This window comes from Lutra lutra, chromosome 16, assembly GCF_902655055.1.
Source record: "Lutra lutra chromosome 16, mLutLut1.2, whole genome shotgun sequence".
NCBI classification, from domain to species: Eukaryota; Metazoa; Chordata; class Mammalia; order Carnivora; family Mustelidae; genus Lutra; species Lutra lutra.
Window position 1 is genome coordinate 9,055,582 of NC_062293.1, and position 17,391 is coordinate 9,072,972.

The 17,391-nt window shown below is 39.0% G+C and overlaps 1 pseudogene; it reads right to left on the minus strand.

Moving 5' to 3' along the window:
- Nucleotides 1-11,997: 11,997 nt before the first annotated feature.
- On the minus strand, nucleotides 11,998-13,360 carry LOC125088124 (dnaJ homolog subfamily A member 1-like; annotated as a pseudogene).
- Nucleotides 13,361-17,391: the final 4,031 nt, after the last annotated feature.

The following is a 17,391-nucleotide window of genomic DNA, read 5'->3' on the forward strand; positions in this document are numbered from 1 at the left end:
TGATAGCCTAGCTGGATATAGGATTCTTGGCTGCATGTTTTTCTCATTTAGTACTCTGAATATATCATGCCAGCTCTTTCTGGCCTGCCAGGTCTCTGTGGATAAATCTGCTGCCAATCTAATATTTTTACCATTGTACGTTACAGACTTCTTTTCCCGGGCTGCTTTCAGGATCTTTTCTTTGTCACTAAGACTTGTCAATTTTACTATTAGGTGACGGGGTGTGGACCTATTCTTATTGATTTTGAGGGGGGTTCTCTGAACCTCTTGAATTTTGATGCTTGTTCCCTTTGCCATATTGGGGAAATTCTCTCCAATAATTCTCTCCAATATACCTTCTGCTCCCCTCTCTGTTTCCTCTTCTTCTGGATTCCCAATTATTCTAATGTTGTTTCGTCTTATGGTGTCACTTATCTCTCGAATTCTCCCCTCGTGGTCCAGTAGCTGTTTGTCCCTCTTTTGCTCAGCTTCTTTATTCTCTGTCATTTGGTCTTCTATATCGCTAATTCTTTCTTCTGCCTCATTTATCCTAGCAGTGAGAGCCTCCATTTTTGATTGCACCTCATTAATAGCTTTTTTGATTTCAACTTGGTTAGATTTTAGTTCTTTTATTTCTCCAGAAAGGGCTTTTATATCTCCTGAGAGGGTTGCTTTAATATCTTCCATGCCTTTTTCAAGCCCGGCTAGAACCTTGAGAATCGTCATTCTGAACTCTATATCTGACATATTACCAATGTCTGTATTGATTAGGTCCCTAGCCTTTGGTACTGCCTCTTGTTCTTTTTTTTGTTGTGAATTTTTCCGCCTTGTCATTTTGTCCAGATAAAAGTTTATGAAGGAGCAAGTAAAATACTAAAAGGGTGGCAACAACCCCAGGAAAATATGCTTTAGCCAAATCAGAAGAGATCCCAAATCGTGAGGGGGGAGAAAGGGGATAAAAATGGGTTCAAAAAGAAAAAAAAAAAAGAAACTATTTAAAAAAAGAAAGCCGATAAAGAAAAAATATAAAAAGAGGAAAAAAATATATATATATTAGATAAACTATTTAAAAAAACGTTAAAAAAGAAAACGGTAAAAGTTAAAAGAAAAATTTAGCAGAAGAAGAGAAAAAGAAAAAAAAATTGAAAAAGAAAAAAAAATTAAATTAACTGCAAGGCTAAAAAATCATGGGGAGAAAGCCATGAGTTCCGTGCTTTGCTTTCTTCTCCTCTGGAATTCCGCCGTTCTCCTTGGTAGGTGAACTTGGTCCTGGCTGGGTTTCCCATTGATCTTCTGGGGGAGGGGACTGTTGTAGTGATTCTCAAGCGTCTCTGCCCCAGGCGGAGTTGCACCGCCCTTACCCGGGGCTGCGCTGAGTCATCCGCTCGGGTTTGCTTTCGGGAGCTTTTGTTCCCTGAGCGCTTTCCGTAGAGTCCGGAGGACGGGAATGAAGATGGCGGCCTCCCGGTCTCTGGCCTGAGGAGCTGATAGCCCGGGGCCCCACTCCTAAGTGCGCCCTCAGAGAACAGCGCCCAATGACTCCCATCACCCTGGCCTCCGGCCGCGCTCCGAGCTGACCGAGCCTGCGACCGGTTCAAGGCAACCCCGAGCTGAGAGTCACTCCTCGGCTCTGTCTCTGCAGCCAGCTTCCCCGTTCTAATACCGGTAAGTTCTGCGACACTCAGACACCCCCGATCCTTCTGCGACCCTGCGGGACCTGAGGCCGCACTGTCCCCGCCTGGGCTTCACCCCAGTTAAGCCTCTGGAGCGATGTCCCTCAGCGGAACAGACTTTTAAAAGTCCTGATTTTGCTCCATTGCTCGGCCGCTCGCCGGGAGCCGGCCCCTCCCCCCGCGGTCTATCTTCCGGTCGCTTTGGATTCACTTTTCCGCCAGTCCTACCTTGCAGAAAGTGGTTGATTTTCTGTTTCTAGAATTGCTGTTCTTCTTCTCTTCAATCTCCCGTTGGATTTGTAGGTGTTTGCAATCTTTAGATAAGCTATTTAGCTGATCTCCCGCTACCCGAAGTAGTCTCAGCCTGCTACTTCTCCGCCATCTTGACTCCTCCTCTAGTTCTAATTTTCTTGATCCTTATTATGAAAGACTTTAAATTCAAGCCAAATTAATACATTGAAGCCATTTAAAATAATGTCCTGAAAAAGAATAATAAAATCTAATCTAATCATGCCGTGCAGAGATTAAGTATACAATCATTGCAAACTATTTTTTATTGTCATTTCTCTTTTATATCTCTAAATTTATTAATGACTAGTTTTATTTTATTTTTGGAATTTCTCCTTTTTGATTTCATTTATTTTTCTTTTGTTCATCTATTAAGTTGAATGCTAGTCTTCATTTTTTATCAGTTTTAATGTTTATGCATGTGAATTTTTCTCCTAAATATTTAATTGAATATCACAAATGCTACCCTGTGAGTTTCATCTCATTAGTAGACATTTAATCACTATATTAATTTCCAGTAATCTTGGATTTAATTTTTAGTTTTAGTCAACAAGTTTTTATAGATTTTTATTTCCTTGTTTCTTTTTTTCTCTTTAATTTTGTTACCATAACTATTATTTTGGTGAGGAAATGTTGTTCTCTGTCCTACTGTCCTATTTCTGCTTCCTTGGAATTTACTAGGTTTTTTGTTTGTTTGTTTGTTTTGTTTTGTAAGATTTTATTTATTTACTTGACAGAGGGAGAGATCACAAGTAGTCAGAGAGACAGGCAGAGAGAGAGGGGGAAGCAGGCTCCCTGCTGAGCAGAGAGCCCAATGTGGGGCTCGACCCCTGGACCCTGAGACCATGACCTGAGCTGAAGGCAGATGCTTAACCCACTGAGCTAAAATTTGGGTGCCCCCAAATTTACTAAGGTTTTATGGTGACTTCATATACTTTTAATTGTGAATCTTATGTAGGCCCTTGTAAAGGCTTTTTCTCTTTTTCTTGAATCTAGAGTTAAACACACACACACACACACACACACTATTAGATCTCTGTATTTATTTTTTCTAGAGTTATTAATTTTCATATTTATTTTTCGATCCCCATACTTGTCATGAGTAGGAGAGATGGGTCACCATCTACTACTTTGAGCATTTTGTGTACTTTTAGTATTTCCTGGAGCTTTTGTCTTAAGAAATTTGCCAGTGTGCTGTTTGGTGCATGGTGATACATGCTTATTAGATATTCACTGTGAATTGAGAGTTTTCATGTTCACTGTATAGTCATTTTAATGCCCTTTCCTCTGAATCTATCCCTGTTTACACTAAGATTAGGATCTTTATTTCCTTTGATCATTCACTTGCTTATTATTCCTCACTCCACATTTTTATGTCCAGGCCCCTCCCACGGTCCCTCCACATCCTCTCTCCATTAAATCCCTCTGCTTGGGTGTCATGTTTAGGGGATACGGATTTGCAGTCTGCACTGAGCTCTAGAGTTGTAATCTTTGCTGGGAGGGGCTTTTATTTTCTTTCCGGCCATTACATTTTTATAGAATTTGTATCTGCTGATAAAGTCTGAGAGTATAAACCGCGATCTAAGTTATCCTTTCCATATGTATCACTGCTGCTGCTTTTTACCCAACTTTTGCAGGATGATTTGGTGTTTCCTGACTCTGTTGTGTGTCGTGTGGCTCCTTCTCTAATTTATTCCAAGGGCTCACTATTTTTCACTCTAGTGGACTCTGCAATCAGAGCTTACACACTCTTTTCAACTCCCTCTTCTAGAGAATACTGATGGGGCAACTGAAATACTGTGTTTAGTATTACTAAACATAATTTACTCTTCTTTCCACTTTACCTACTTTTTTGTTCTCTGCACTGTTACCAGGATTCGAAAGATTAAAATTACTTTTGTAGTTCCTGCATTCATACTTATATTTTTACACTATTATTTGTTTCATATATCTTTTTTTTAAAAAGCTTTTTATTTATTTATTTATTTATTTATTTGATTATTTACTTGACAGACAGAGATCACAAGTAGGCAGAGAGGCCGGCAGAGAGAGAGGAGGAAGCAGGCTCCCCGCTGAGCAGAGAGCCTGATGCAGGGCTCGATCCCAGGACCCTGGGACCATGTCCCAAGCTGAGGGCAGAGGCTTTAAAAACCCACTGAGCCACCCAGGTGCCCCTTGTTTCATATATTTTAAATTGTATCTTTTTATTTTTTAAAAAGATTTATTTATTTATTTATTTATTTATTTATTTATTTATTTGACACAGAGAGAGAGATCACAAGTAGGCAGAAAGGCAGGCAGAGAGAGAGGGGGAACAGAGCAGAGAGCCCGATGCGGGGCTCGATCCCAGGACCCTGAGATCATGATGTGAGCCGAAGGCAGAGGCTTTAACCCACTGAGCCACCCAGGCACCCCAAATTATATCTTTTAAACTCCAAGTACAAAACAAAGCAGCATATGACAGTATCTCATCATTTCTATATCTGTTCCTTTTCCAAATTTTGATTTTGACATGTTGTCTCATCACACACATATACACACACAGTACATAGTATATACTGTAACATGCCACATATCATACTGCATATATATACCGTTCAACAGATACATATAACATTTATATTATGTATTTCATAATCTTTAACTCTGTCCCCATTCTGAACCCATTGTTGCTGCACCCTTAGGCTGATGGTTATGTGGCTGACACGTCTGCGGAATTTTTCCTGCTGTTCAGTGCTCCTCCAGCCTTTTCTTCAAAGAAGGGCTGTAGGGAAACACTTTCCCTGAGGTTGTCCGCACGCAGAAGCATCGCCCATTTCTTTTATATCAAACAGCAGTCTTCACGTAGATACATACCTGTTTTTACAGAAAAGGCAATCCCGGTTGCCCTTTTATCATTATATATTGTCTGTGTAGGTTGTGACTTGTCCATGGATCACTTACTGCTGGAAGCATATGGGAAGTAATGGGGAAGAGACAGGGCTGTGTTACCTTGTAGATGCAGTCCTCAGTGATGGACCATGTGTGTGTTTGCCTGGTGTGTGTGTGTGTGTGAGAGAGAGAGAGAGAGATAGAGAGAGAGAGAATGAGAGAGAGAGAGAGAGAGGAGGGGGAGAATGCCATCTGTAGGGCTGCTTGCGACATAAAGTCTCTCTCCCAACATACTGCCTCGTTTACTGACAGCTTCCTGCACAAATGGGGTATAGATCGGGATGTTTCCGCTTCATTATTCCTTCCTATCTTCCTCCCATCTCCCCCCCCACCCCCGCCTCCCCGTTATCCTGTTTTGCCAAACAGATCCAAGAAGTTCCCATTGCCAATCCAATTACTGTTTTCATTGTTCCCAACAACAGATTAGGGTTATTCCTTCCAGGTTGCCCACCTGCTTTGGAGAGTGTGTCCTGCTGCCCGTGTCAGAGATAACGTAGCTGCAGGTGTGCGCTCCCTCTTCCCAGCTCCCAGTTTGATGATCAGTGAGGTCAGCAGCCCTTGAACATTTACTGTGGGGCCAGATCACAGATGCCTCTTTGTTTCCTCGGGGATGATGTCTGTGTTCATTTCTTTCTTTCTTTCTCTTGTGTTGGGGTGATTTCCAAGAAGTGAAAAAAAAGCATACTTGTCTCCACCCTGTTAATCTTAAAACTAGAATTTCATTCCACTGATTTGGGTTTGTAGTATTTTAATTACTCAGTTTTAAGTATTTTGCAACTTCGGTTATGTTTTCTTTCATGTGTTCATTACACCCATACACACACACACACACACATATTTCATATATATACATATACATTTTTTAATTTTTAGGTTCTAAACAAATAAGTTTGGGGGCTACTTGTAAAATCATTTCCACTTTTATTTCACTATGGTTAAAGAAATGGTTTTAAGTAATATGTTAAATGTGTTGATATTCTTTTTGGCCTAGAGACATTGTTCTTTTTCTTTTTTTCTGTAAATATTTGATGTGGGCTTAAAAGTAACAAATCTTTTTAAAAGTTGGGTTCAGAGAATCAGATTGATGAGGCTTGTTAAGTATACCTTTTCAAATCTTGTGATTATTACTAGTTTTTGCTAACCAGTTTTTTTTTTTAGAAAAATGCTTTAAAATGTTCTGAATATAATTATAGATTTGTCATTTTCTTTTTGTCCATTCATGTATTTCAAGGCTTATTTTTAGGTTTATATTAATTCCTAGTATTGTAGCTTTTTGGCATAGTTATATTAATGATTAAGAAATAATTGCCTTATATCCAATGCATGTTGCTCATATTAAAATCTATTACTCAATGTTTATGTTGCTATACAAATTTTCTTTTGCCTACTATATATTTTCAATCTATTGTTTTAAACATTTTTGTATCATTATGTGAATTTTTCCCCAAACAGTGTATTTAGGAGATGTTTAGAAGTCCAGTCTGAGATTCTTACTCTCTTAATAGGCAAATCGGATCTATTCAAATTTATTTGGATTACTGATGTTAGGGATTATTTTCTGTCATTTTATTTTGTATTTCTCTTTAACTGTTTTTTTTATTATTTTTCTGATTTTGTAGATTAATTTTTTGAAAACTATTTCATTCTCCTACTGTTTTAAAAGTCATGCTTTGTAGGGGCACCTGGGCGGCTCAGTCAATTAAGTGTCTGACTTTGGCTCAGTTCATAATCTTGGGTTCCTGGGATCAAGCCCCATATCAGACTCCGTACTCAGTGGGGAATCTGCTTCTTCCTCTCCCTCTGCTCCTCCCCGTGCTCATGCTCTCTCTCTCAAATAAATAAGTAAAGTCTTTTTAAAAAGAAGTTATGCTTTGTATTTGCTTCATTCTTTAAGGAATTTTAGTTGCATGTGTAATATATATATATATATATTTTCTATATTTTATATTTGTTTAACAAAGTTTAGAATTATTTAGTCTATATTCTCATCATCAACAAGGATACATGATAACTCCTCTAGGACTCTAGGCTTTATGCTGGAAACCCAATTCTTAATTCACTGGGATTATATTTATATTATACAATGCTGAAATCCTATTTCTCTCAGTATTAAAATTTTAGTTCCTAAGTTCTTCAACTCCAGTGCATAATACTGTTTTAAACCTCCAATTTTTAAAATCTAAGGATATAATCTTTCCACTCATATTTTGGTTTGCTTTTGTTATATTTTATAAAGCATTTATGCATATTTAATGTGTATGTGTAGGGTGCTTTCTTCATATTCTTGTCCTCGTTCCCTTTCCTTGTGTGTACTCCATGTAATTAACATCCCACTCTCTGGGAATGAGAAAGCCTTAATTTGTAGGATTTGCACATGTCCATGGGCAAATACTCCCACTGCTGTCAGTGCAAGGTACCAATACAACATGAACGCACACTCAAAATTCCTGAACATTTAACTATCAACTCTTAAAAGGGTGAGTAAGAGTGACCTAGCTCTGGTACACCACTGTTAAATTACCATGCCATTACAGTATGAGAAACTCTGCTGTTTTAATTCAGTGGAACTGTCATTGGACTCAGGAATGTGCATTTTTATATGCATCCTTGTGGTTCAGAGTCAGTGGACCATACCTTGGCAATCATACTCTTTGGTGTTAACAATAAGGTAGGTTGGAAGAGGCCATAGTTACCGCTAATGGGAAACAATATTTTAGTTGTTGTGGACTGGCATTTTGATTACTCTTTTAAACATCTTTCTCATTAAAACCCAGCTTTACTATGTCACAAAACTCCAGTTTTTATTAACTTCAATTAATAAAACCACCCTCTCCTGACTTTGCTAGAGACTATTTGTTTTCTCCCAAAATTCATATGTCGAAACCCAACCCCCAATTTGATAGCATTTGTGGGTGGGGCCTTTGGGAGATGGTTAGGTCATGAGGGTAGAGCCCCATGGATAGGAGCAGTTCCTCAAAGAGCTCCATCACTCCTGCCATGCAAGGTCACTGCATGAAGACAGGTGTCTGTAAACCAGAAAGTACGTTCTCACCACACATCATATCTGTAGGTGCCTTGGTCTTGGTTGGACTTGCCAGCTTCCAGAAATAAATTTTCTGTCATTTATATGCTACCTCGTCTATGGTATTTTGTTACAGCAGCCCAAACGTACTAAGACATTGCTTAGGCCAAAAACATTAAATATCATCCTTGATTCTTCTGCATCTCTTATTAACAGTAATCCTAAAACTTATTTCCAAATGTTCTGCTTCTTTCCATTTACATTACAATCACCCTAATCAAAGCTACCATTAATGCTTATCTGTATCTGCACCATCCTTTATTGTAACTATTTGCCATATGAAGCTATTGAGCACTTAAAATATGGCTACTCTAATCTAGGTGTTGTGAATGTAAAATGCACACTGGATTTTAAAAGCTTAGTACCCAAAAAAAGAATGTAACATATTCCATTAATACATATTGATTGCATGTTGAAATGATAATATATTGGGCAGTTTGGGCTAAGTTAAATATATGAATAAAATTACTTTCCCATTTCTTTTTTCTTTAAAGATTTTTGTTATGTATTTTAGAGAGAGAGAGAGAGTGAGCACAAGCAAGGGCAGAGGGAGAGGGAGAAGCAGGCTCCCCGCTGAGCACGGAGCCCAACATGGGGCTCAATCCCAGGACCTTGGCTGGGATCATGACCTGAGCTGAAGCCAGATGCTTAACTGATGGTGCCACTCAGGCGCCCTGCTTTTTTTCTTTAATGTGGCTGTAAGAAAATTAAGAATTATATATGTGGCTTGCATCTTATTTCTGTTGACCTAAAAGCACTGGTCTAAACTTTTGCAATATCTTCCTAGTTTCTTGGCATCCACGTTTGCGCCTTCCCCACCCCCGTACCTATTGTCTAGTCCCCAGATCATATGTGTTCTTATACAATTGTGGTTGAGATTATGTTACTCCCTGACCCAATGTCTTCCCATTTCATTTGAAATAAAACTGAATCTCCTTATCATCGCCTATTGGTTCATGTAACATCTAATCTCAGACTGGGCTTCCAAACGTAACTAGCTAAGTTGCCCCTTCTGGTCTTTCGGTTCTCATCAATACCACTCCTGCTTCACGGTTTTGCATTTGCAGATATCTCTACAAAGCCATATCTTTCCCTCCGAGCTTTGTATGACTCACTCTTCCTCATCCCTCAACTCACATGCTACCTTACCACTTTTTTTTTTTTAAACAAAGTTCTTCCATAACCACCAGATATAGAGTGGTCAAGATTTACATTAGGGATATGGAGCTATATTATTTGAACATGCCTTGTCATCATTGAAGGAGGTTTAACTAGGTAAAATTATATATATATATACTTTTTCCAATAGAAATTAAGTCCCATGAGAATAAAGATCATGGACCTCACTTCTTGTACATATATGTCTTCAACAAAGATTTGTTGAATGGATGATAGGATAGAGTTAGACAGTCTTGAATTCAAATGTGAACACCACCACTTATTAGTTAAGTAAAATTGAGAAATGTTCATTATTCTCTTTGAGCCTTTTTCTATTTCTCATTATTATGAGATAAATGTCAAGCACAGTGTTTGGCCTGTAGTTTGTGCTTACTATGTTGTAGGTATTGCTAGAATTTTTATTTTTTTATTATTATTAATGTTACGACAAAGGGTGGAAGAATTGTCACAAAGGCAAATGCATGAAACTTATGTGTTGCCATCTGTTGGGAAAAGTTGCTTAGGACCTACTTCAGGAGGGACAGTTGTGTTTTTCTTCTTTCATGGAAATTTCATCTGCTGAGTTTATGGAAATCGTGTCACTGCTATTTTGGATATATAATAAAAGACTCTTAAAATATTATTTTTTTAAGATTTTATTTATTTATTTGACACACAGAGATCACAAGTAGGCAGAGAGGCAGGCAGAGAGAGAGAGGAGGAAGCAGGCTCCCTGTTGAGCAGAGAGCCCAATTCAGGGCTCAAACCTAGGACCCTGGGATCATGACCTAAGCCCAAGGCAGAGACTTTAACTCACTGAGCCACCCAGAAGCCCCTTAAAATATTCTTGATCTAAAAATCTATACATTCGATTTTTACTAAAGATACGAAAACCTAAGGTATGACTCAGTCATATAAAACATAGCACGCGCACACATAAACACACCCCTCAAAGCTTCAATTAGGAAAACTATAAACAAGATTGACCTAATGTGCTATTCAGAAGCACAAGGCATATTACCCATCCTGAAAAACTTAGCAGTAAAGGAAGCTCTTAAACAATACTTAATCCAAAATCATCTAAACATATTTGATTCATAGATTCTTTTCTGTTCTTTTTACTGATTTTGTTACTTTGACTCTATGTTGTAAGGGATATCCTTTAGGAAATGAAGACTTGAGGGTAGTTCTCAAGATTCTGTGAATCCCAAATGCAAAGAAAGTGAAAAAGAAGTAGGCTGAACTTCATGCAATCCAACTTGGACTTGGCTGATCATAACCCATATTCAGTTTTTCTTAAGACTAAAATAAAAACTAAAGCAACAACAATTGAAAACCATGACTTTGGGGCACCTGATGGCTCAGTAGGTTAAGCCTCTGCCTTCAGCTCAGGTCGTGATCTCGGGGTCCTGGGATTGAGCCCCACATTGGGCTCTCAGTTCTGTGGGGAGCCTGTATCCCCCTCTCTCTGTCTGCCTCTCTGCCTACTTGTGATCTCTGTCAAATAAATAAATAAATACAATCTTAAAAAAAAAAAAGCAAAAACAAAACAGCAACAAGAAAGAAAACCATGACTGTGTGGAATGTACCCATGTTTTTTTACCTTAATCAAAGGAGAAAGCTTATCACAGGGTTTGGGGGGGAGGACTTTTGCTGAAGAGCAAATCCCAAGTGATGGCCTGAATCCAAAATGTAACAGCAAGACCAGATATGAGATCAGAGCCTCAAATCCAAGACCACACAACTGGAGATAAAAGCAGAAGGAAGCAACCCAAGACTTTTGCTTTTAATAGGGCTGGTATGTTAGAGACTGCTGTCTGCTGGTAGCAGAGTAAATCAGCCTAAATTTAAAGTATGGGCTCAGAGCAAACTCATCATTTTAGGCACTTATTTCTCCCTAACATCCAAATGAAATAAATCTTGACTCAGTTGAAACCTATTCTTGTTCACACCGCTACAGATTAAAAATACAAATTAAATAATCTGTCATGAGCCTGTATAATGTCATCTCTTAGCCTTGGCATTTTCAACTTAAATGAAGAAAACTGCTTTAAACTTTACTTTGAAGAAGTCATGCACTTAGGTGGTTTAAACTACTATCTGAGAAACATGTTCTTATACATTTGAAACTTTTCAAGCTTGAAAATTGGATATTTCCCAGCTGCTCATCTCTAATTTATGACAGTTAATAACAATAATATTCTAACCTGCTTGGAAATTTTAAGATAGTAACTTTTTATTTTTGAAAGAACTGAACTAAATTTTCTATATCCTGTGCTTCTTGCCTAGACTGAAAAAAAAAAAAGACACTGTAAGAAAATAAGATTTTATTTTGGAAGCATTCAACTTCTGACCCAATTTGTACCGAAATTAGTGGGCTCAGTCATTTGAGTAAGTGCAACACTAAGGAAATCTCCCAGATTCAACGTGCTGTGTATCTTACTCACCAATTTACAGTTGAATAGAAACTCACCCGGAATATTCCTGCTGATAAGATTACCCCTACCCCAGTTTTCAAAGTAGACTTTGATACTAGATTTTTTTTAATTGGTTGTTTTTATTATGATATCCCATCCACCATTTCTAAATTCTTTAAGCCTGAAGGTTTCCCAGCATTCCTGGAGGGCTGATTGCCTTGCATGATGGGGGGAAAATAATTAGTAGCTGAAAATTTCAAGAGAGTGGCCAAGAAAATACTATTGTGTCACATAGAGTGAGAAATTATGCATGAACTAAATATTCCTTAGACCCACACACTTGGCTCTTTGTAAAAAGTCTGTTAGGGTGTGGAAATATACAAGAAAAGGAAGAGAATGTAGAACAATTTGGGATACTGGCTTTTTTATTTTTATTTATTTATTTATTTTAATTTTTTATTTTTTTTGCTTTTATATTTGAGTTTATTCTTCATTTAACTTTTAAAACACTACTATAGTTGAATATTAAAACAAAAACAATAGCAAGTAGTGAGCTATGATTATAGTCCTTCACTCATTCACTACTGCACATAAAATGCCAGCAGTGTTATTCATTGGCCCCATTAAGAGGTCTGACACTGAACACCACCCCTGGGATGATGTTCATCATCCTCATATGCTTCCCCATTGTAATGGCGCCGTCTTTCCTGATTTGGATCAAAGTCCACCAGTTCTACCTGGTCCATTTCATCAGTCTCTTCTACTTCCTTCCTCTCAGGTAGGAGTTTTTCCAGCAAAGAGAGTTTATCAGGAGACAGAAAGCCATTCTCAGGAAAGTTTACCTTAAATTCGATGATGAGGCGACCCTTCTCATATGGCCTACGATAAATTGGCATACCTTCATTTAGCACACACTTGATATCTCCATGCTTGACAATTTGACCTGAATGAGAGGTGATGACAATGGTTCGGTTGTACAGAGTAGATATTGGCTTTTGGAAACCGCACAGTGCTTCAACCAGCTGTATGTCCATACACATGAAAAGGTCTTCTCCTCGCTGAGTAAACACAGCATAGTCCTTCTGATCTAAAACAATGATAATATCTCCTAGTTCCAGTCCTGGTTCTTGGTCTCCTTCACCATGGAATGTTATCTTCTGGCCATCTTTCATGCCTTTGTCAATATGAACTTCTAGAATCTTCTTCTCTCGAACTATCTTCCTTCCATTGCAGCTTTTACATCTATCTTTAGGACTGATCCGTTCCCCATGGCCCTGGCACTCCATGCACACAGACTGAATTTGCTGAACCATTCCAGGTCCTATTTGATGAATTCTTATTTGCATTCCAGTACCTCGGCAATTGGGACAACACTCAACTGCTCCTTTCTTACCACCTCAGCCTTCACATTTATCGCAAATCACATTCTTTTGCAGAGCTGGTTTTCTTGTTGCACCATTATATAAATCTTCTAAGGTTACTGAGAGCTGATGCACAACATTTTTACCTCTCCTTTCTCTCTGCATTCTTCCTCCTCCTCCAAAAAACATATCAAAGATGTCCATGGGGGAGCCAAAACCACCACCAGCTCCACCTTCTTTAATTGCCTGTTCACCTCCTTTGTCATATAATTCCCTTTTCTTTGCATCAGAGAGTACTTCATAAGCTTGAGAAATCTGTTTAAACTTCTCTCCTTCATTTGGATTCTTATCAGGGTGGTACTTTAAGGCCAGTTTCCTGTAGGCCTTTTTCAGTTCTTCTTGGGTGGCATTGGGTTTGACCCCCAAAACATCATAGTAAGTGCTTTCTTTCACCATTTTCTACAGCCGGTGAGAGGGCCGAGTCCGATGTGGGGGAGCGGGAAGGAGCGCGTTGCTGGGCGCAGCTCGGGTAGCCGCCGCTCCTCCGCGTCTCACCGAGCGTTCTGGAAAGTTCCTATTTATTTATTTTTCAATTAAAGATTTTATTTATTTATTTGACAGACAGAGATCACAGGTAGGCAGAGAGGCAGGCAGAGAGAGGAAGGGAAGCAGGCTCCCCGCTGAGCAGAGAGCCCGATGCGGGGCTCCACCCCAGGGCCCTGAGACCATGACCTGAGCTGAAAGCAGAGGCTTAACCCACAGAGCCACCCAGGTGCCCCAGATACTGGCTTTTTAAAATAAACCCCAGAATGTCTCCTCAAAGACAGAACAAAATAAAACCAAATTGTCATTTTGATGATATACCACAGATGACCATTCAAAAGAGCTATTAGTGCCTCTGTTCAGCTACATTCTAAAAGCCAAATGTAGACAGTTACCCTTGCCTACAGCCTCAAGTCCAAAGGAAACTGAAAGCACCAAATAAAGTCTGCATCATCTTTTTTACTATTGTAGGCCTGTGATGTAAGAATCCTCCTAGATTAAATTTGCTAATTGGACACCATAAGCTAAACCTGGTACATATGTATTATGTACAGCTCACTTTTGTGAAACATGTGACATATAAAGAAAAGTATATAAAATATATACGTATGGCTAAATGATTAAAACAGAATGAACACTTATTACCCATTATGCAGTTTAATAAATAAGACATTACCTTAAAATCCTCCCCAACTCTCTGTGACCTTCCCAGATTGCATCCTCTTCTGTGTTAGATGGAATAATGAGCCCACAAATATGTCCTCATCCTAACCCCTGCAACCTATGAATATGTTACCTCCCATGGTTTAAGAGACTGCAGGTGTGATGAAGTTAAGGACCCTGAGATGAGGAGAACCTGAATTATCCAGCTGGGCTCAGTGGCATCACAGGGTCCTCATAAGAGGTATGCAAGAAGCCTAAGAAGTCAGAGTCAGAAAAAGATGTGATGATGACACCAAAGGTTTGATGATCCAAGGGATGTGGGAGGCCTCTAAAGTTAGAAGAGGAAGAGGCTTCTCCCTGGAAGCCTCCAGAAAGAACACAGCCTTGCTGACATTTTGATTTTATATTCTGACTTATAGAACTGTAGAAGAACACGGTTTTCTTGTTTTAAGTCACTGAGTTTATGGCAATTTGTTATAGCAGCTGTCAGAAACTAATATACACTTCCTTCTCTGGAAGTAACCACAGTCCTGACTTTTGTGACAATCACTCATTCTCTTGCTTTTTTGTTTGATTTTTAAGGTTGTTACCACCTAAGCATTTGTCTTTAAACAATATGCATAGTAAACTTGCAAGGCTGAGTAGCACAATGTGTAAGCTGTATAAGGACAGGGCGTGATTGCTTTGTTATGTGAGAACTGCACAGAGAAAATAAACTGAGCAGTAGCTCTGGTTGCAGTTCCCTGGGAGTTTACAAAATTTTCTTCTGGGGAAATCAGCAGGAAAGTTCACGAGTAAGGCTTGAGCAACCCAAGACTCCCCAGGCTGGGGCACCTGGTGTGGTTAGAGTATGAGTACTAAGTATCCAAATATCTAAAAATGAAAATTAGAATGTCTGGTTCCTCTCTAAAGATTTGTTTTTTTCCTGGATAATCTCTGACCGGTCTTGCTGTGTTTACACTTTGGGTCTTCCATCCCATATTAGAGGCTTTTTAAGATATCTGTTGATTCACGGCTGTCTGCTTTGTGAAGAGTAGTGGAGACTAAAACCCTCATTAGAATCATGCTGAGGTTACTGGTAGTATTGCTGAAGAATAATCTAGGTGGGCATTGGTTTGGGATCCCTTGATGTCTGCATCCTAAGAGAATATGACTGGATCTCCAAGGAAACATTCTTCCAGTTTCTTGTTTGGGGGTTAAAGGTCAGGCTACCAGTATGTTTGGAACAGAATGGGAGAAGAAGGCTCTGGGGAAAGGACTCTGTTTTCAAAATCCAGCATATTGGTTAATTCCCCTCTCTGCATTCATTGTAGTATCAACGTTCTCATCCTTACCTGGCATCCCCCAACCCACAGACTCTCTAATTCATATCAGCCACAGGATGAATCTACAAATTCTTAAAAGTGTAGGGCAAACAGTTGCTCACAGTGTTAGAATGAGCATGCGAGGATCTAAGCGCTTCTCTATCAGCTGCTCAGTCCCTCTGATCTTAGCTGTCTTTCCTTCTTCCCCAGTTCCAAAAAATCCTTCCCCAGTTTCAGAAATTCAGATAAAATACACCTTTCCTTGTTCCAAACTTGGGATTTAACTTCCTTGGGTCAGTTAGGTCCATTACCACTGGCCCATCCCTTTCCCAGCTTTCAACAACCTTGTGCTGCTTTTGTCCCTCTTGAGTTTTCTATATCTTTGAGGTGTACATCTTATTTTTTTCATTGTTTTATTATAACTTTTAGTGGGATTTTTGGGAGAAAGGAAAATCAGTGTGTCTGTTGAACCTGCCATATATGTATGCAGGCACACAAATATGTACACACATACGTGTGTGGTGGAATTAGTATTTAAAATATTTTTTAAAAGGATCTAACAGAAATATTGTAGACAAAAATCCAGATATATGGCTTCTCTTGACAAATGGAAAAATTTGCTGACATTAGGCTCATGACAATAGTTGTAACTGGTTGCCAACTGCCTTTTAAAAAGGAGCATGTACTCTTCAGTTAAACAGTGTCTCCACCACTCCTTACTGTCTGACACCTACCGCATTTCATCTCATTCATTCCCTGTACTTAATTGGCTTCCGTAGCCCCGGTAGTCAAGAAAATAAATGATAGCAGCTGGTGTCAGGGATAATAACTGTGTGAGGGATGGTCTTGGTGACTCTGAATAAAGCAAATTGTTGCATTTCTGGGTGAAAAATAATTGAGGGCCCGTTAGAGCCATTAAAAATTTATGAAATCAAAGTAGTCTTACTCCTTCTAGGGTAAGAAAGTACTCTTTACAGGAGTACTATAACTCTGCATACTCTTCACTCTTAAAGGAGTAGTAGACTTTTTGCGTAAATCCTACAGATTAAAAGCTAAGTGCAAGCAATGATCGTACATGAATTATACAAACAGAAAATGCTCCCTAACCTTTGCATCATGAGGATATCCAAGTGTAAATTATTTTTCCATTTCTCACTTCAGAGTCTTCTAATTCGTACCCCTCCTGACACCATATGTTGCCTTGTATTAAAACATATGTGTGTCATATTTCCCCTAGTAGGTTATCAGTTTAACAGTGGAAGAGCTTCTGTTTTGTTGGTTGATATACCCCCCAGGGCATAGAACATAGTAGATGCCAAAATATTTGTTGAATGAATGAATACATATATAATTCACTTCTTTTAAAATGAATGTGATTGAGGCGCCTGGGTGGTTCAGTGGGTTAAAGCCTCTGCCTTCAGCTCAGGTCATGATCCCAGGGTCCTGGGATCCAGCCCTGCATCAGGCTCTCTGCTCAGCAGGGAGCCTGCTTCCTCCTCTCTCTCTCTGCCTGCCTGCCTCTCCGCCCACTTGAGGTCTCTGTCTGTCAAATAAATAAATAAAATCTTATTTAAAAAAAAAAAGAATGTGATTAATACTCTAGGCCAGAGTTTCCTAAAATGTTTCTTCAGAAGACAGTTCTTTGTAATGCACTATGAAAATTGTTCTGTTGATCTTTACAAATTCAGAAAATCTTTGGTTGAACAAAATTAAATGGGGTTCTTTACTGTAAGAGTTTTCAAACCTTCGGTAGTTTCTTCATTTATCAACAGTATTTTTACACATCTACCAGCTCTTCACCGTGCTACGTGCTCGGATGATTGACAACATCTACACTGATACTGCTGTTGTGGACCCTAAAACCTAGCAATATGCAAACAAGAGGGAGAATGGATGCAATGTTTCCCTTATAATTTGTTTGAATACAGTAAGTCCCTTTCCGAGGAGCATCTCATGGTACTAGTATTTCATGGAACAACCTTTGGGAAACCC